This window comes from Haliotis rufescens, unplaced genomic scaffold, assembly GCF_023055435.1.
Source record: "Haliotis rufescens isolate VD_foot unplaced genomic scaffold, xgHalRufe1.0.p SCAF_20, whole genome shotgun sequence".
Classification (NCBI taxonomy): Eukaryota; Metazoa; Mollusca; class Gastropoda; order Lepetellida; family Haliotidae; genus Haliotis; species Haliotis rufescens.
In genome coordinates this window covers 15,901,548-15,923,668 of record NW_025963891.1, presented here as the reverse complement: position 1 = coordinate 15,923,668, position 22,121 = coordinate 15,901,548, and the positions used below count along the sequence as shown (strand labels likewise).

Below are 22,121 nucleotides of genomic sequence, written 5' to 3'. Positions count from 1 at the left end.
GATTATACGCCAATGCTAAATAATTTCTTCATGTGACGGAACATAACACGTACCTATACATACACACACAAACACACACGAACACACACACACACACACACACACACACACACACACACACACACACACACACACACACACACACACACACAAAACACACGTACGCATGCATGCATGCTTACATACATGCTAAATATATCTTGCTATGAATTCATACCATGAATAAGGTAAAGGTTTTGTCGCTTTCATATATTCATATATAGGACACCACATCCACCTTTTCATACGCCAGTTCTAAATATAATCTGTTTGATAGGCATTTCTTTGAAGTTGACGGATGACAAAGTAGACACAATATATGGATAGCGATTTCATAATTATATAAACAGGCTGCTTACCATACATTGTTACTACTTGGTAAATGTTATGTTCCTATTTCGTAACAACACATCTCCATTTTCATACGTCTATGCCAAATATCATCTTCCTATATCAGAACATCAACACGTACCTTTCCATACGTCCATGCTGACATATGTTTGAAAGTCTGTATTTGAATTGCTGCTCTACACCTCCGACAACAATTACTGCGGCTTATCCAGACCAACGTTCTGTTGCCTCTACTCTCACTGCCAAAGCACAGGCGACTTCGACAAAGGCCTCTTTTTACAAATCACTGAATGCATCACTGAACCGACTGAAAGGATGATAGGATGCAGGTGTTGGGAGGTCACGGCAGGTTAAGTTATATGTTAAAATAGGCTGGGTTTCCTTCATGAAACGGGCATGATCCATGAATAACCAGTTCGGTGGACACACGGTGGGAGGTCAGCCGGACGTGTTTAGTGTTATTTGCTTTGCGATGTGAAGCTTATAAAGCATTGGCAATAATGTATCAGCACGCCATATAAAGAAATTGAATATAATCGATGTCAGTGGATGAGTTATATGGCGGCTAATAATGAAATAGATTTCTAAACAATAATATGTAATATTGCTGGCAGACAGATGGAGTTGATTACCTTGTTTCCTATTGCAGGGCGACCACGACTGAGGCATGTGTTACGCATACAGAACGATACATGTGCAGCTGATCAACATCCCGATCCTATATATATAATGTATGTATGAACAATGTTTCAGTGTGAACGGGCGGCGAATATTTTGAAATGAAGACCTCAACTTAACATGTACATATTGGGTACTACTCAACACTATGAATGTTTTCAACTTTCTTCCGAAGGATAGCTTCGCCGTTACAGTGTTCACATGACAGGCCGAATAACCGAGTTCTATTCCCTAAATGTATTTATTATTTGAGGTTCATCCCAGCCTGATCTACCCGGCTTTCACATTGCAGGTATATTGCTAAACGCGGCATAAAATAGTGTATTGTTACGTTTCTTACTCACTCACCCATTCAATATACATGTATTACATCTTCTGTTGGTATGTTATTGGCTGTCTAACGCAACACTCAGCAATATTCCAGCAACATGACGGCGGTCTGCAAAATAATCGATTCTGGACCAGACAATCTAGTGATTGACAACATGAGCATCGATCTACATAATAGGAATACGATCCGATGTCATGTATCAACCAAGCCAGCGATCCTGGCCACCCGATCCCGTTCGTCATCTCTTACGACAAGCATGGGTTGCTGAATTCTAACCCATAACTTATCGGGGGTAATAAAAGTCGACGTTTATGTCTAAGAATTTTTTATCTGAAAGATAAACTGAAAATGTTGCTTCATTTGACTAATTTTCTTAATATGACAACAGAATCTACTTTTAACAAATCGTCAGAGCCTATGACCTGGAGGGAATACGTTGAATGTTGTTCACAGTCGTTATACAATGTACATTCACCGTCAGCTCTCTGCTACTTTGTACGTTCAGTGGTACTCACCGGCCCTTGTTGCTTGTCTTCACGGTGAAGAGAGTGCAGTGTGTTAACAAGTAGTACAGAGAGTGTTATGTAGATGATGTAGATGGTTCTCAGCTAGTGGTTATAGCTGTCTTAGATCGACAAGATATAGCCCACAGCTATACATAAACAGAGTCGCTTTCTCCTGTCGCGGTACCTGATGAATGTCTGACAGCCCTGCTTTCTATTCTTATTTTAAGTAGAATCCCAGCGTCCTGGATTGACGATGGGCATATTTTTGGACAGAAACGCTGGATGGATGGATTTGTTGAACATGATGCAGATATTGGTTGGTTTGATGTCCCAATTCCACAACACGTGTATGTTTAGTCCATTGTTAACATGTATGTTTTAAAATTGGCAAGATAGATATCAGAGAGTGGTCAGGTGCACGTATAGATCTACAACGGGCTTTGTATACAAATAACGCAAAGACTTCAATATAGCTATAACACCTTGACGCAATATGCACTCACAAAGTCTGTAAACAAATAATGGATTTAATCAAGTTTAAAAAATATGTTATGATTTTGGTGTTCTGTAGATTGATACAATAGCACTATCTGTACATCTGTATGTATAAATATATGGTTCAAAACAACACCGCCTTGTCTACTTACCGTTGATAACATCGCTGGAGCTATTCATACATGTGTATAATAACATCTTTCACTTGTTATAAACATCTGCAAGCATCTTCACCATTGTGTAGTCTACGCTCATCCTTCGTGATTAATTTAATCAGATACACTTTGAGTTCATTCAAATGATTGGCAATGAAGACTAACAGTTTCGTACGTCGTCCTTTCAAGTTTTTGTTTCATGGTTTTATACTAGCCTGCCAATTTTACTCGCAACCAATATCGTAAAGAACTCGCATTTTGATAGGAGGAGAATGCACGACTGGTGGATATGTGAAAAGAACGTATGTTATCCCTACATGTAGCCTACCCTCCATCACTCACATGCCGAGCTTGTAGAATTGCTTACAAATTCTCATCGGTCACGAATACAAGAAGTGGAAAGATGGCATCAGTCCTTTCTCGCCGCTGGCGAGGATGATATCCTGATAAACCCAGGGCGGAAGCACAAATATGAAACCTGTCTTTGGTCTATTTTGAAGTGATTAAACATGGGTTTGTATGTGCAAGTGTACATCACCACTCACGAAACGGGCAAATGCAGTTCCATGTTAATCATGCACAGACACATGTACAGGAAGTGGTACTTCTGTTCCACGTGTCCAACTGTAACATGCATCTTGATGTAATCACATGAATTACTGTACTACATGCAATCGTAGAAATGCCCTAAAACAATATAAAGAAAGTGTGTTTCCTGTAAGTGGTAATTATATTGTATAGTTGATGAAATATACCTACTGAAATGGAATCGCAAATGAGCATACACATGAAGGCGTACAAACAACCCCTGTTTGTGCCACCTTGATTGACAGAGACCATTGGACTATGTTTAGTTTCTCTTGTTCTGTTTATTGACTCTGAGCTAATAACATCCACCAGCTGATAAGATTTCTCCTGGAATAAAATGGAAAATGGAAATTGAAAGCTTGTAACCTCAAACGCCCTCTGCAATCCACAAGACATCTTTGCTGATGACAAAAGGAAACAAATTTTTTAATTAAGTTCTTCATGATGTATCCAAGAAAGGACGTGCTTACTTTGTAACAATTACTTTTCTTAAACGAAATACGTTACATCAATCAACGTTGGCTAAGCCATCGTTCCCATTTGTTTGGCGATGTTTATCTGAACAGAAATCAAGGTCCTGTTTTCCTCCCTGCGACAAACGAATCAATTGTAGGCATTTGATTGACTGTGTTTTTCTCGTACAGCCATACAAGTTGGGGCAGGCCATATTGACATATGAAATTACACATAGTCACAGAATTGAGGTGCTTCGTTGTAAAGAGAATAATTAAAGGCATTTTACAAAGCATTTACTCATAGATAGTTCATCAATATTTGCAATTTTACTTTTGGTTCACGACTGTGGCGTTTAGCAACCGTTACCAGTACTTGTGTTACATGGAGCAAGGTGAGTGAATTATACACAACCAAATACACCTTAATTATGGATCACATACGCATGATCACAATCGATTGTACGGAATGCGGACATGGTGTTAACATAGGGGATGGTGCTCTTTCATTTGCTACTGTTAAAAGTCGGCAGCGGATTTCAAGAGGGAATGAGAGAGTCCCGAAGATCAGGAAGACTTTCAACTGCTACCACAAAGGAAAAATGGTAATAAAATACATGATATGGTTATGGATGATCGACGATTCACCACATGTCACATGGCCAATACAGTAGACATTATTTCATGAGCGAGTTCATAATATTCTAAGGATTAAACTTGGCATGGCAAAGGTTTCAACACGCTGGGTTCGAAGACTTCTGACTCCTGATGAGAAACGCCCAAGGTTCATCATTTACGTCAGTTTGAAGTAGACCCAGCTGATATTTGTTGAGCGATTTGTAACCATGGATGAATCGTTGGTTCACCACTGTCAGTCCGAGACTAAAGAACAGTTAACAAAGCTGTTGTCGCAGTGACTGCAATGCATGAAGGTGCCTTTGGACGTATTACCCGTCCTCGGTATTCATCAGATTTGCACCTTCAGTTTTATCTGATAATGACGTCATTTCTCCTATGTTGGACTTATCACCAGGAGGAATCCCTCTAGACCAGTGGGATGCGGGCACTCTTGCATCGTTGGCAGAAGTGTAGTGTGTTGTAAAATAATTAGCAACGCCATGAACGCAATACATCATAGTTAGGATCAGAATCTTTCAGCCACCCCTCGTATATCACTTTCAGTTTGGGTATTTCAACACTGATAATGTTTGTATGCTAGAATGTCGATAAATATGTGTTTTCAGGATACTGCATAACATCCCCAAATTTAAAAGCACATTATGTTTTTCTCCTAACTGTGCTACTGATCCCTGGTGACTTAAACATGCTTCATAATTGATCCTGCCTCTTCTCTGAGACTATTGCTGTTACATGAATTAACTTTTCTCTGTTGATGAAAGGGGCAAGTGTTGCTGAGTCATACGTCCCTTAGACGTGCATGGATCCTCTGCATCCCTTGCGTCACTTTGTGAAGCGAATTCGTATTGGGTTCAACCTTCTACACATAAAACGTTCTACGCATGAATCGTTCTACATTACACATGAACGTGTGAAGCATACACTTTCTATATCAGCCAATCCTTTACAAATAAAGACAAGCAAAATATTTTAGTCCATTTATCGTCCAATTTGCCTATCCAACATGCTTAAGTCGTTATCTTCGTTTCGATTACCTTAAAGCGACATGATAAGGTCACTTATTGGCAAATTTACCCCAACATGTAGATGAGAATTGCAAACACAGCTAAATAAAGGTCACGAAAACTATGTTCCGTCGAAACTCCATTATGGGTGTGTGACATGGTTCAATCGAACACTTACTCTCTGGTTGCTAGACCTAGGGCCACTGTCTGCTAAAAGCGGTACCGGCCGTGTCTTCTTACATACCAAATGCCCTTACTTCGGGAATATTCTGTACAGACAGCGTCACTATCTGCAAGGCATGGCATCTGGTTGTGTCGTCTCAAAGACGTTAGCCAATGGGTAAAGGGCACACTATTGAACTATATAGTTCCCCAACTTCCTTACATTCGGAATGCTGCTTGCCGCCGTGAAGTTCAAAATATAAATTCACTCACAAAGCGAGTTCAGTTGGTGCGTTACCCTTTCTGTCGATACTTGTAATTCTTCCAAATATACCATCTGAAGCTAACTGTCTCAAAGGCCACCATTGGTTTGTTCAGCGAAACACGTTGATTAATCAACATTGTGTAAAATCAATCTATAACTTTAATCGATTTCCTTGTAAACTGAGTCAAAGAGATTAAGAGTAAAGGTTATAAATGATTAATGAACCTTTCAAGATGACATCCACTACGTTTGACAACCATATGCCGGAATAACATCCACGAGACATTATACCAGATGCCCTTTTCATATTCATTTCGGATTTCACCACCATTTGTTTTATGCGTACAATGGTATTTTCTGGAGGTGGCACAGAAGACGATGCAATACTAGCACTGTACACTCGATTGAGAGGAAAAGTCCACTGAACGTTGGATAGATATACTGAGATATGATATCATGTTTGGGCCATCAATAACTAGAAGTAAGCATGATCAGAGACGTGAACATTGGAATAATATTCAGTTAATACTTACATTATCGTAGTTTATTTACCCGATTAAAGCGATTTAAGCATCCCATTGAACATTTTGTGTGTGTGTGGGGGGGGGGTATTGATGTATAACATTGATGTAATTCTTGTAGGAGGAATTTTTGAAGAATACCACAAGTTTGGTTAATGTCATACATGTCTTCATCATAATTCATCTTCATCTTAATTCTACGTAGTTACTAATTCTTGTATTACTTTGAATCATTATTTTATAAGGTGTCAGCACTATTCAATGCAGAAAGATAAAATTAAATCAGTCAAGAAAGTATCAAAGCCAGGCCATGAAGATACATAAAGATCGAATATGTGAGAGAATGTCTTCAATCTGAGCTGAATAGCTCTTAGCGAAAGTTTGACGTCAAAGGAAAGTGAAACACTGAGGCCACAGGGGTTGTCTTCAAAATCAATATTCGAACGTGGAGGTCACATGACAACTGTTTAAAATCAATAGGATCTTCTGCACAGAATCTCCACCGGTCATGTGCGACATTAGGGCATCTTCCTTTATGCTGCTGTCAATTCAACATGATTTAATAAAAAAAAATGAACACAGAGTACAGTGTCATGTATTTCATTTCGTCGACCAGCTAGGTCTTGCCATACAGGGTATTTCAGTGAATAATAATTTAACGTCGCATCGGCATTATTTCAGCCATATAGCGACAGGGTAGTAAGACAAAAAAATACTTCACTTTGATACGTCATATCATGTTTCATGTGTCATTGGATAAACCCATAATGTAAGGAGGAGGTAGTTACTGGCCCTTTCTGGTTCAACTGACGTGTCAAATATTGGTATTGAATTTCCATGAAATTATGAGACATGTTCAAATGGCTGACAACTTACAGTTTTTGTTTGTACATTGCAAGTTTTGGACTTCCGACATGATCAAATACATACGTGTGGATATAATGTTTTTGAAAAGGTCGATTTTTAAACTTCAAATAAAAAGCTATGACCCAAGATGGTTTTATGACAATAGATTTGTAGTGTTTGATGTACATTTCCTCAGAAAATCAGCTTGGATCAAACACTTGTTCATGTTCAAAAATTATATAACGCGTCCTTCTGAAAACCTTAATAAATCAGCCTTTGTCCTCACTTTAGGCTTGTTTAGTGAGACTTAACATTCTCCCAAAAGTACATTTGTTTAAATGAACTAATATGAAAATGTCTGATACGTTTCCTAAAGATTCAGGTGGCACGGGTGGCACAGTAGTCTAAGGCGCCGCGATTCGCTGTGCAGAGTTGCGTCCCTTGGGCACGCCAGAAGCCTATGATTGTGGGTTCGAATCCCGGTTCATCCCGATTATGTGTCTAGGTTTGTCTGCACCATGCCCGTACTCGTGGGTTTCACCGAAGTGGTAAACGTCTGAAACCTGCATCACTTCGGGCTGACACGCCGTGATATAGCTGGAATACTGTTTAAAGCGGCGTTAAACATAACTCACTCACTTCTTAAATATTCAAACACTTACTTTTGTATGCAAAGTGTGTGTGGGGTGAGTGTTACGCGTGGAGCAGGAGATATTTACCCTTCTCATCACTGACTTTCAATGATGTATTCCTATAATTTTCATCACTTTTTTGCCTTTTACGCCCAAAAGAATCGGCAGATAATCGAGACTGATTGTTCTATTGCTCTGACGTTTTATGTTAAACTGTGCATACACAAGGTCCCAATCAATCCTTGTGAATGAATGAATCAATCAATATTTACGTCACATCGGCAGTATTTCAGCCATATCGTGACGAAACTATCCTTCTGAAAACGTTTAAAATGTCTTCAGTTCCAACTAGAATTTATATTATATAAGGGACTCCTTGAGGAATTCACATGAATGCAACATACATATTACAGGATGAACAAACATCAGTGTTTAAATTTTGCCTGTCTATATACAGGGGCGGTCGGGTAGGCTAGTGGTTAAAGCGTTCGCTCGTCACGCCGATACCCGGGTTCGATTCCCATTTCTGGTGTCCCCCGCCGTGATATTGCTGGAATACTGTTAAAAGCGGCGTACCATACTCACACACTGTATATATATACAGAGCATTGAGATCACAATATGCTGAAATATTGTATTGATATTGACGACAAATGTCTAGACATGTTTTTTTTATGATAAAACGCTGATTACTTCAATATTATTTTAATTTTAATCCCAAGTACAACTTCTTCTACTTCAACAAAAGTCGAGGAAGACGAATCTCCATTAATTCCCAGTTGTAGGGTTGGTTGATGAATACACATTAATATGTGCTGGAAATGAGTAATAACGCGGTGTTTTTGAGACGCAATAATCAACGGTTCCCAGACAGTAAAACTGGTTACGCTTCCAAGGGATCATGCAAAAGAAACGCCGACGATGAATTGTTCCCCATTACAACCGTCGCATTAATTACATGACCAGAGTTTCGACAATCAGACATTCCATTCGGGGCATAAATAGCATGGAGACAGTCCGCGCACACACACCCGATCCCCTAAATTGCTTCTGTACATTGCTGTGAATGCTTATTGTGGATAAACCACGTCAACTAGCTGGGATGTCTCGTCCCGCAGGTTTCACTGGCGAGGTTGCAATTTGTGATGCTACTTCAATATTTCCGCCCGTGCCCCTTGGTAAATAACGTGACAAGCAACAGTTATAATTTATGAACGCGCGTGATTAAGAATGGGATACGGTAATGTTTCTTCTGACTCAATCCACGAGCATTTTTGTCTGGGTTTTTATTTCATTTTATAAAGTTTATAAGATGTAAACTGTAAGAATAGTACGTGTTAATAAAAATGCCATCGGACCATACATTGTGTGTACGTGAATTGTATACAATCGTAAATTTTGTAAATGTTAATTTGTATTCTTAGATGTTGAGATACTGGATAGAATTCGTGTGTGACTCGTCTTCATCACAGAACAAGATCGATCAACTCATATACGACACAACTCGTTGAGCAGAGATGCGTTCCTTGGTAACCCGGGCTTTCTTGCTGTAGGTTCGACTCTCAGATTCCTAATAGGAAATTTAAATCAACATTTTTAACTGGAACATGTATTGTCATATATTTGTAGCTCCTTTTATTCCGAAACATATCCTGACAAACATGTGGCATTCCTTTCATACTTCTTGACCAAGTTGTTATGTGGCATCTTTGCAGATGAAGTGTTGTCACAGTGTTTAAAACGACCTGAAATTGCGAAAGTTACCTTCGAATTCACTGCATCGGCTGGTGCAATGGGAATGCCGAAATAATTACGTAATTAATTTATTTCTCGTGAGAATTACAAGCAACAAGAAGTAGAAATACGTGTAGAAATTAGCGTACAAACATTGGTCCAAGATGCATGTAGTTGACGGAAACACGCATTGATTCCTTTCTAGCAGTTACGCCCACTGTAATCGATAATAAACAGACACGAGCACAACCCCAACGTATGTTTTCTTATAGAAGTGTTGAGGCTGTTTGTTTTCCAAACTAATTTCCCCATCACCAGTATGTGTTATATCACATCAACATATCATCTCATCAAGTGGAGTAAAACTCAATTAAATGGAATGGTATCATACCCAGTAAAACCCAGAATAAATTTTGTTCTAGATTAACGCACCTTTGTCAAAAAATAAAAAGATCCAAAACACTTGTTAACTTCGATGAAATGTCGTTCCTCTAACCTGATTGTTGATACATATATTTCAAGGTGTTGTTTTTTCATCTTCATCTTCACCATAACACGTAAATTAAATACATGTATTTCAACGTGTTGTTTTTTATCTTCATCTTCATCATTACACGTAAATTAAACACATATATTTCTAGGTAGGTTTTTTTTCATCTTCAGCTTCACCATAACACGTAAATTAAATACACATATTTCAAGGTGTTGTTTTTTATCTTCATCTTCATCATAACACGTGAATTAAACACAGTCATATATTTCTAGGTAGGGTTTTTTTCATCTTCATCTCCACAATAACACGTGAATTAAATATATATATATATATATATATATATATATATACATATATATATGTCAAGGTGGTTTTTTTTATCTTCATCTTAACCATAACACGTAAATTAAAAATATATATTTCAAGGTGTTGTTTTCTACCTTCATTTTCACCCTAACACGTAAATTAAATATGTATATTTCTAGGTGTGTTTTTTTTATCTTCATCTTAACCAAAGCACGTAAGTATGCATCGAACCAATATCATGCACTCGCTGAGGATAAACCACCACTACCGTTGTGGTTATTGAATTCCCACGAACAGACAAACTATTTAATCGCTTTAACTTGTTACAACATCTAATCAAACGGATCCAGCAGAATTCAAGCACGAAGGACGAGCTATAACGATATTAACTTTCAGTGGTACACAACATCGTTTCAAAAATTTATCGGACTGTTTCAGTCCGTAGATACTTAAGTTGATCAACTGGCTTATATCCCAATTCTTGAACAAAACCTAAATGGAGCAGTTTAGTTATCACGTACATATACAGGTCAATTCCGAACATATCTCCCGCGTCCCTTCAACATCAGAACGCTATATTCGCAGACAATAACGCCAATTGCTAATGGTTGGGGAGTAGAATTCAGTCCGTTTTCAAAAGTCGATTTCGTTTAATCCGAAGTCTGAGTAATCGTGTCTTTGTGAGGAGAGCAGAATGGTTTACTGAATAGGTCCACCACAGCCCTACACATGGCACGTTAGCCTGTGCATTGATTTTGTCTTGTGCCAACTACATGCTGAACGCAACAATTACTTGTGACAAGAACCATACACTTTGCTAGCCTCGCCATTAAGTGGAGCAGATCCACAAAACCTAACATAACAAGATTTATTACGCCTTAAAGCTGACATGGAAATAGCTATACAGCCTCAGCTGATGCATAAATTGCAGGTTGCTGATCTCAGCTGTCTTACAATGCCTATAATTGGCATAATAATAAGTATTACTGTTACAGAAGGTCCTCTATTTTGTTATTGATGTCTTGACGCACTTGAACACATGTAAGCCTGCATCGTTATATCGTTAAACCCATTTAAATGAGAGCTTAAGTGAGTGCATGTTGCTTTCCGACCGGTCCAGCTACATCAATACAACCATCATATATAAATTAATATGAGGTGAGATGCACTCGTGCACAGTAGCAGATATGTTAAGAAATTTACAAAATAATTACACAACACGGATTACACAACACAATCCGTGTTGTGTAATTATATTGTGAATTTCTTAACACACACATATATATATATATATATATATATATGAAAATATATATACTCACCAACAAAAAGAAACGCACATGTGGTTTTCAAGAGACGAAATCTGTGACTTTTACAAGGCTTAAAGGCAATGCGCGGGACTTGTGGTTACAAATTGACACAGGATTCATCAAACGTTAACGTTGAAGTCTTTGTATGCGACGGTCATGTAACTTTCTCAAGCACGGCATGCAGTCGTAATGCCTAGTGCCGTTTGTGTCCTCCATTGGATTGACTGTACGATACCTAATGCCCATGGAACCATGAAGCCTGCGACACATTGTGGATTGGTAGTCCACTTTTCCTGAAGAGTTTGGCATAATTGCTGCGGCATCTGTGGTCCCGGTTGTCTAGTCCATCCCACTGATGCTCATTTGGGTTGGGACCCGGTGACAGTGACGGCTACGACATTACGTTCATGGTCTGAGCTCTTGCGAAATACGTTTTGACTCGCGATGTGTGGTGAAGAGATTGTAATGCTGGAAAATTGGCTTGTGTTTGCAGAGCGTGGACAACGTGAGGACTTAACACATCGTCATGTTAAGTTGCCCTGGATATGAACAATATCTGTTCTTCGTCCATAAGTCATGGCACCCCACATCATGACACTTCCTCCACGGAATACGTCGACTTTATGTTCGCGGGATAGGCTCATTTTGTCATCCATACACACGGATCTGCCCATCTCTCCGCGGAAGGAGAAAACAAGATTTATCACTAGTCAGTATGGCAACGTTGTTGAATCCCCGATGGTGAAGTCGACACAACTGCAGCCGCTGAAGCCGAGGTAAAATAACGCCTTCTTGCTCTGCACGGATTCCGGCAGTTTGAAACCTGTTACTGTCATCCTGTGCAGATATGGCGCGTAAACCAGTGAGTGTCCTGTTTCGAAAGCGAGGGGCCCGAATGTTGTGTCCTGGGTCTTTGTGTTGATGGTCGCCCTAATCATGGATGATCTCTGGTAGGGGCATGTTGCCGATATCGTGTGCTCTGGGAAACGTGGAAATGCATTGCCACTACTGCTTGTAATTCACCATCTTCACGTCCACCAGCGGTGTTATTTTTCAAATTATTATTGCGTAAAGGCATGACGATTTTTAAAATAGACGGTTTTATATATTTGTTGTTTTCATGCTGTCTCGGAGATACACAATGATTTTTATCTTCTACGCTTTGACATCATTATCAAATTTGTAATTAAGCAATTTAAACATACGTTAACAACACAAGGTTTATTTAACCAATAAATCAACATGGCAGTTGTCACAGTAGCGACCGCCTCCGTGGTCTTGTGGCAGAACAACAAGCAGAGAGCGGGAGGTCAGAGGTTCGATACGATGCGTTGGGTATTCATGCCATGTTGCGGATGTTATCTAAGAGGCCTAGCACAATAAAATTGGCATTAGTCCGGACAAGTACAAGCAGCCACACACACACACGCCCAATTTCACCTCACCTCAGCTTACAGTAGCTATTGTTCTGCTTGAAGGTCGAAGTAACCTACGGTTAGATACCTGTCATGTGTGATTGTCGTTCCTCTGACCTGATATATCCTGTTAACATACATGTTTATGTTAGGCCCAAGGGAAAACAGGGTTAGCTCGACCCAATGACCTCCACTGCTTAACGGTACAGCAGTGAGGATATAATGTTTTTTTCTAACGGTAGTACTTACCGGTGACGGGTTCAGAATTAAAACTTTACACGCTGTGACAGATTTGGTTCATGACACGCAAAGCGAAGCAGATATTTCTCGTGTATCATACGAAGACTACAGCGTATCATTACTACACCCCTACTATTACAAGCGCGAACACAAAAAGGGGGTACATTGCTCGCATAAAACACTTTCATTATTCCACATTACAAAGGGGCCCGTAGTCCTGCACCATGACTGTGGAATATATTTATATATATATAGAAACGTACATAAAAGCAAGTCTAGCCAGCTCTAGCTAGCTACATTCCGCATCGGGAAATTATTTTTTGTATTTGTCAAGAAAGGTATTTTGTAATATAAGATTTCATAGACTAAATGTTAGTCTACGGGGCCCGTGAAGATCCGGGTTAGAATTGGTCCTGCTTTTCGTAAGAGGCGACTGTGCTTGCCGTAAGAGACGACTAAGGGGTAGGATAGTCAGGCTCGTTGACTTGGTTGATACATGTCATCGTATCCCAAATAAGTGGATCGATGTTCATGCTGTGAATCATTGGATTGTCTGGTCTAGGCTCGATTATTTAAAGACCGCGGTTTTGAGCTAGAATATTTTTGAGTGCGGCTCAGAACAGAACCGAACTTCACAAATTGATGGGTGAGAGGGTTGTACTTAAGCATCTCAACTCGCTGTGCGGAGATGGGTCCTATGGCTGTGCCAGAATACTGTAATCGTTGGTTCGAATCTCATGTCTAACTTATAAGATATATTGAATATGGTCACAGAGTAGACTTTATTAGACATAGATCTTTAAAACAAATCACAGATGTGCAAATGTATACTTCAATACGATATTCAGATTAAAATCATGATAGTACTGTGACGTCATCGCCTAGATCACGCTGTCAAAGTAACTATGGTTCATACCTTTTGTTGCAACATGTCGTGACATGACTGTTGATTAATCGTCGTTACATATAAAACCCGCTTCCTTGACCAAATCTATAAGTATCGACAGTTAACACTATATTGTTAATATGACATGTCAACGCCAGAGAATAATAAGTCTCGATGAACCAACGAAACAGATTCCATTTGGCGTAAAAGGCAAAATAGTAGTGAAAACTATGTAAATGGATTACTTAAAATCAGTGTTGACACCAGATGTTCGCTACAAGGGTAAGCATGTCCTGACCTATCCGCAGCGCCCACCATTCCCAACATGTGTTTGTTGCCTGACGCCGCAGAGTGGTAGTCCTGCCATGCGACGGGGCATACATGGCGTGGAAGACACGACGCGGCACACGCGACGGGGAAAACACGACGGGGCACACGCGACGGGGCATACATGGCGTGGAAGACATGACGGGGCACACGCGACGGGGAAAACACGACGGGGCACACGCGACGGGGAAAACACGGGGAAAACACGACGGGTCACACGCGACGGGGCATACACCGCGGGGCATACACCGCGGGGCATACACCGCGGGGCATAAACGACGGGGCACATACGACGGGGCACAAACGAAGGGGGATTCACGAAGGGGCACACACAGAGCATAAACGACGGGGCACATACGACGGGGCACAAACGAAGGGGGATACACGAAGGAGCACAAACGGAGCACACTAGACGGGGCATACGCAATGGGGACACTCGACAGGGCATACACCGCTTGTAAACTCGGGGCACACACGACGTTGTATACACGGGGCACAAACGACGTTGTATACACGGGGCACACACGACGTTGTATACACGGGGCACACACGACGTTGAATACACGGGGCACACACGACGTTGTATACACGGGGCACATACGAAGTTGTATACACGCGGCACATACGACGTTGTATACATGGGGCACACACGACGTTGTATACACGGGGCACACACGACGTTGTATACACGGGGCACATGCGACGTTGTATACACGGGGCACACACGACGTTGTATACACGGGGCACACACGACGTTGTATACACGGGGCACACACGACGTTGTATACACGGGGCACACACGACGTTGTATACACGGGGCACACACGACGTTGTATACACGGGGCACACACGACGGGGCACAAACGAAGAGGCATTTACGAAGGGGCACACGCGAAGGGGCATAAACGACGTGGCACACACGACGGGGCACACATGACGGGGTACACACGGGGTATATACGACATTCCGAGTTTCGCAATGAACAAAATCACTTACCAGCTGACTCCTTTGCAACGAGTTGCAGAAATAGATAGCGGAAGTTGTTAGTTCTCCACTGGGTCTACAGACACATTTTACAAGTAAACAGACAAGACAGTTTTATGGTTTGACATATTAACGGTCACTTACAAGGTGCTTCACCAAGTACGCACTTCTTGTTAATGGCTTAAAATGGTGTACAATGTTTAAAAACATAGTGTCACTCTTCGTGTTTGTAAATATCATAGAATTTCTGGCCAAAAACTGCACAGCACAAACTGTTCAATATAATTAAAAACATATTTTCGGATACTTACAAATGAGATGCCTATCTATCTGGCAAGCCGTATTTATTTTTGAAAAAGGTTACACTCTTGACTATAACCATTCATAAACTTCGAAATGAATCAGATTTGGGTTTTTTTAGCATTCAGTTGAGTGAATGTCGTGTTACAATTTGCTTCATAGCAGTTTTATTACGATGACTTGTCGGCAACCGAGGGCCATACAAACCAGTGGTTGATATTATGAACACCATCTAACAAAATCGGGATACAATGGTTCACAATAAGCCAGGGCTCAAACAATAGCAATTCAATCCCTATCGTATCGTACGACATGCGTTCATGACTGTTTGCAATGGGTTGTGATTAATCCGGTTTTGTTGTTTTTTGTTTTACGCCACAATCAGCAATATTCCAGCTAAAAGACAGCGAGCGGTCTGTCTAACCAACCACAAGCGCAAGTACAGGATCATTCTGTTAGTTTGGATCCTGTCGGTCCTATGTCCACATGTTTAAACCACTGTATCAATGATTCGATCCAGACACGTGTTAATCTGGACAGAACAATAGATGTTTAATCAAACAGAAATATATTGTCCTGTTTATAATTAGTTTCATTTAATGCCCTCCTGGCAACCAAGGTATGATCAGCTCTGCAGATTGTTGCATCTGTAAACCAGTTATATGCCCATTAACAATTAAAGCAATTATAGTAGGTTTTAAACGTGCATACAGTCAGCAATTTACGAATAGAAATCGTCATACTTATGGGTAGGCACAGTAGGTAATGGCCTGATATAGCGATATGTATAGCCAGATAATGGAAAACATATAGCATTTACAATTAGAGCAGAAATTATTTTTGTGTTAATGCGTTCAGTTATCACAGACACGAAAGGAAGCAAATATACATTAACGTGTATGGGTGTGTACATTACGTCGGATAATCGACCATAGAGCAACAACTGGAACTGCATATCAAGCTGACGAGCAATGCAGTTCATGTTCAATGGACCATTAACCATTAACCAAGGAAACAGATTGTACCGATGGAAGCGTTTGCGTTCCCCAAAGAAACAGCTAAAGTAGAAGAATCGCCACGGAAATGGTACTCGAAGGATGCGACTTTTAGCTTTGACACAGATTTGAAATATATACTGTAAATACACACACATGTTATATAAGATAATGTCTATATCCCATGGCTTCATCTTTCGCTGCAAGTGATAGTGATGTGATTTTGAAGCATATATGCCATTGTGTCATAAGCTCACCACATCGCCATCATCTGTGTTTGTTTGTTTGACAATGGCTGTTTGTTTATTGTTTAACGCCACAATAATCAAGCCATATGACGGCGGTCTCTAAATAATCGAGTCTGATCCAGACAAGCCCGTGATTGACATCATGAGCATCGATGTCCGCAATTGAGATACGATGACAAATGCATCAACCAAGTCAGCGAGCCTGACCACACGATCCCGTTAGTCGCCTTTTACGACAAGCATGATCGCCTTTTACGGCAAGCATGGGTTGCTGAAGACCTATTCTACCAAGGATCTTCACGGGTCCCATCATTTGTGATCGTTATCAGTCATCTGAATACCGGGAAAACGCCCACATATATACAGTCACACTTGTGACAAATAAAACAATTAAAAATTACACAACGAAACCTGCAACAAAGGCAGTGGAATAGCCTAATTATTCAAGTGTTTGCACGTCAGACACAGAGTCGATTACCATCATGGGTATAATCTGGGAAATACGGCTGATATAAGACCAAAAGTGACATGGAACCCCACTCACTCACTCACTCACTCACTCACTCACTCACTCACCAACCCAACCACCCATCCACCCATGTACTTGAAAGGAAGAACGTATAAAAATTATTTTCAAAATAGGCAGCATAATTAGCAACAATGATATTATCACAAAAGGATAGAGGAAACATTACATTCAACCGAGCACAACTCATTTGATATTCCGCCAAGGTGTCTTCTTCAGCATGATATATGTGCATGTCTATTGGTCATATACATGTACCTACATGTACCTACAGGTACAATGTACATGTATATGAGTGAGGGCGTGCAGCGCTGAACGTCGGGCATAATGATTAAGCACAAGGCGCTATATAGATCATACCACATACAATGTACACGTATATGAGTGAGGGCATGTAGCGCTGAAGGTCGGGCATAATGATTAAGCACAAGGCGCTATATAGATCATACCACATACAATGTACACGTATATGAGTGAGGGCGTGCAGCGCTGAACAGCGGGCATAATGATTAAGCACAAGGCGCTATATAGATCATACCACATACAATGTACACGTATATGAGTGAGGGCGTGCAGCGCTGAACGTCGGGCATAATGATTAAGCACAAGGCGCTATATAGATCATACCACATACAATGTACACGTATATGAGTGAGGACATGTAGCGCTGAAGGTCGGGCATAATGATTAAGCACAAGGCGCTATATAGATCATACCACATACAATGTACACGTATATGAGTGAGGGCGTGCAGCGCTGAACAGCGGGCATAATGATTAAGCACAAGGCGCTATATAGATCATACCACATACAATGTACACGTATATGAGTGAGGGCGTGCAGCGCTGAACGTCGGGCATAATGATTAAGCACAAGGCGCTATATAGATCATACCACATACAATGTACACGTATATGAGTGAGGGTGTGTAGCGCTGAACGTCGGGCATAATGATTAAGCACAAGGCGCTATATAGATCATACCACATACAATGTACACGTATATGAGTGAGGGCATGTAGCGCTGAAGGTCGGGCATAATGATTAAGCACAAGGCGCTATATGGATCATACCACATACAATGTACACGTATATGAGTGAGGGCGTGCAGCGCTGAATGGCGGGCATAATGATTAAGCACAAGGCGCTATATAGATCATACCACATACAATGTACACGTATATGAGTGAGGGCGTGTAGCGCTGAACGTCGGGCATAATGATTAAGCACAAGGCGCTATATGGATCATACCACATACAATGTACATGTATATGAGAGAGGGCGTGCAGCGCTGAATGTCGGGCATAACGGTTATATTCAAGGCGCTATATGGATCTTACCACATACCATGTACAGGTATATGAGTGAGGGCGTGAAGACTTGAACGTCGGAAATAATGATTAAGCACAAGGCGCTATATGGATCTGAGCACATACAATGTACACGTACATGTATATGAGTGAGGGTGTGTAGCGCTGAACGTCGGGCATAATGATTAAGCGCAAGGCGCTATATAGATCATACCACATACAATGCACACGTATATGGGTGAGGGTGTGTAGCGCTGAACGTCGGGCATAATGATTAAGCACAAGGCGCTATATAGATCATACCACATACAATGTACACGTATATGAGTGAGGGCATCCAGTACAGAAGAGCCGGAAGAGCAATTTACTTTATACAACGCGTTAAAAAATGAATGCTATACTTAATAGCTTCAAATAACATATAACAGGTTGTAATTAAACATGAACCAGGATGGCTATTGGTAAACCTGAATACATCCTCTATTAGTCCCATAAATGAGCATGAGAGTAATTTCAGCAACCTGCAACCTGGTACAATCAGTACACAGCACGTGTTGCTGCTGTGAGTCTAATAGACAAGGCGGAAATCTGTGCACGTCAATTCCTTCCTGACACTAATGCCATATTAACAAACACAGGTCAGAGCGCAGGGGAACATGTGTAGACAGGAACAGGAACAGGAACTATGCACATTAACACATTGTCCAAATATAATTCAGAATCTACATTAACAACACAGTTGTATTACGCATTCTGTTTTAAATAGTAGTTGGGTAACATTGCTTATAATGTACATCGCATTTATCATTAACAAAATTCCTTGTATGTGTTCATTGTTGTTTGTATACGAGGGCTGGTCAAAAAGTTCTCAGACGGACTAAGTTTCAAATTTGGGCCATAACAAAGCGAACTAATAAATGTAGTACATTGTTTGTGTTGTTCATTGCAAGTGTATTTGATCTGTTAGTGACATCAAGTTGAACGTGATATGGACACAGAAATGGAAAAGAACGAGCACCGAGCAGTCATCAAGTTTTTTACTTCAGAGAAAAGTACTTCCCAGGAAATTCGTGACCGCATGTCACAAGTGTATGGGGATAAGTACTCTAGCTATTCCACTGTAAAACGTTGGGCAGCTATGTTTAAGGCTGGAAGAACAAGCCTTGACGATGACCCTAGGTCTGGACGTCCCTCAATTTCCATCAATTTAGATTCAATCAAGGAGATAGAAAAGATTTTACTGTCAGATAGACGTATTACCATTGCTGAACTTGAGGAAGACACAGGTCTAAGCCATGGATCCATTGAAGCTATTATTCATGAACAATTACAGGTGAATAAGATATCTGCTCGTTTGGTACCAAAGTTTTCAAATTCTAAAGGAAAAAAGAACTGACATTGCCAGAGAAAATTTAGAGCTACTTAAGGAGGATTTCGTCAAATTCAAAATGAGATGGGTAACGGGTGATGAAACATGGGTCTATCCCTATGATCCCGAGTCAAAACGGCACCATCCACTTCTCCGGCGACAAAGAAATTCAAGTCTACAAGATCCGTGAAGAAAGTTATGGCCACAGTATTCTGGGATGCAAAGGGTGTGATCCTTGTTGATTACTTAGAAAGTCAAAAGACGATTGCCGGTGCCTACAATGCTGATTTGTTTCATCGCCTGAGAGATTCTATCAAAGAAAAGGGGCGAGGAATGTTGACTGCTGGAGTTCTACTACTTCATGACAATGCCTGTTCTAAACCCTCTCGATTTAAAAAGGCTGCTGTGCGACATGCTGTGGGTTCGAAGAGCTTCCTCACCATCCATACTCGCCAGACCTTACACAAAAAGATTTCCACCTGTTTCCTGAACTGAAAGAACACCTTCGTGGAAAGCGCTATGACGACAACGATGACCTCAAAACTGCTGTGAATGGGTATTTCAGGGTGGCTTCCGAAAACCTCTTCCTGACTGTAACTGAAAAGGTTTAAGCATGGAGATGTTAAAAAATAGAATTAAAAACACTTCCACAATTGTTGGTCTTGTTTGTTAAGCTCAGGACGTTTTCAACAGCCCTCGTATTTCAGGCTTGTACATTTTCAAAACGTCTTTCCTCTGGTGTGTACTCCGTGTATGTGTGACTCAGTCGTGTGGAGATTAATTCATGTATTAACACAGATACGCACCTGCATGTTTCGTAAGGCTTTATTTGATAGTGATTCATAAACATATGCTCATAATATCGGAATCGATATATCCACAACAATGCCGTTGGCAGATATTTCTTGTGAATATGGAAAGGGTTTTGTAGCTTAAATTATATTTCTTTATGAAAGTTTTCAGAAAACTGTTTCGTTAACCACTTATTCATGACAACCTTGGTCTGAATGAGCATTAATTACAAAGGTTAATTACTATGTACTCATGCTATGTATATGCCTAGAGTCACTCAAATGTCCTTAATTGAAAGATTCTGATCTTAATTGTTAATCCTTATTTACTGTCAACCACCCTGAACAAGCAGTGCAACCATGTCAGGCCACATTAATTGCTTATATTTACGACTTAACCAGTGTCAGGTGACCTTGGCTATATATGTCGTGGTCCAGGTTAAGTCAGGAGGCAGTGAGAAAAAGGCACCAACACTACAACACTATGTGTTGACCTGGCACATTGTGTCTCTTGTATGTATTTGCCTGTATGAGACAAACTCGTACATACCACAGGATATCGACTATGTTTTCACACTTCCTAAAGAGAACCTACCAGTATAGGTATATGCAAATAATCATAATCATAACCACATACAACTTAAGCTGTCTGTGAGGCGCTTGACTGTTAACATCCACATGAGCATCTCATTCTATCGGGTACCCATTCACTACTGAGTGAACAGGGGCATATTTCGAACCAGGTCACTCGCCTTAAGAGACATGATATGTGCTACTTGTGCTTCAGTGTGGAACAGGATTGAGACCCTAGAAGAGGGTCAATTTTTCGCGTCTCGGATAATGCCACTTCAGTAAGGTGAAGTAAGGTGAAAAGGTTTGACACAGTTACCTTCACGACAGCACATGTTTAGAACAGACGTCAGCTGAATCTATTTATCTCCATTTTGAGAAACACACGTCAGACTTCGTTTCCGCTACAGATGCCACGTGTGAGGTACCTGGTCCCGTGTGCATCGTGCTGAGAATACCCAACAATATCTTTTTTTATAATAAATAGTCTACACTATACTAATTCAGGTACATTCAGGTATTATTTTTTTTTTAAAAACTGTGGAAACGGAATATCTCAACAGAATTGAATTGTACAGAAGGATTTGGTTGGCAATGAAACGTGCCATGTGTATGCCGTACTTCAAAGCATTTTCTGTGAATGATATTACCCCT

The 22,121-nt window shown here is 40.5% G+C and overlaps 1 protein-coding gene across 4 annotated transcripts in view; it reads right to left on the bottom strand.

Moving 5' to 3' along the window:
* Window positions 1–22,121, bottom strand: part of LOC124132421 (substance-K receptor-like) — a 62,241-nt gene that overhangs the window by 14,722 nt on the left and 25,398 nt on the right. Inside the window, exon 1 of one of the 4 annotated variants that reach the window (XM_046496350.2) lies at window positions 11,520–12,381. The exons of 2 other annotated variants lie outside the window; for them this stretch is intronic. The gene's annotated coding sequence lies outside the window, so the exon portion shown is untranslated. Of the gene's footprint in view, window positions 1–511; window positions 652–11,519; window positions 12,382–22,121 lie in introns of those variants that run through there. One more of the 4 variants, XM_046496335.2, reaches the window with a different exon arrangement.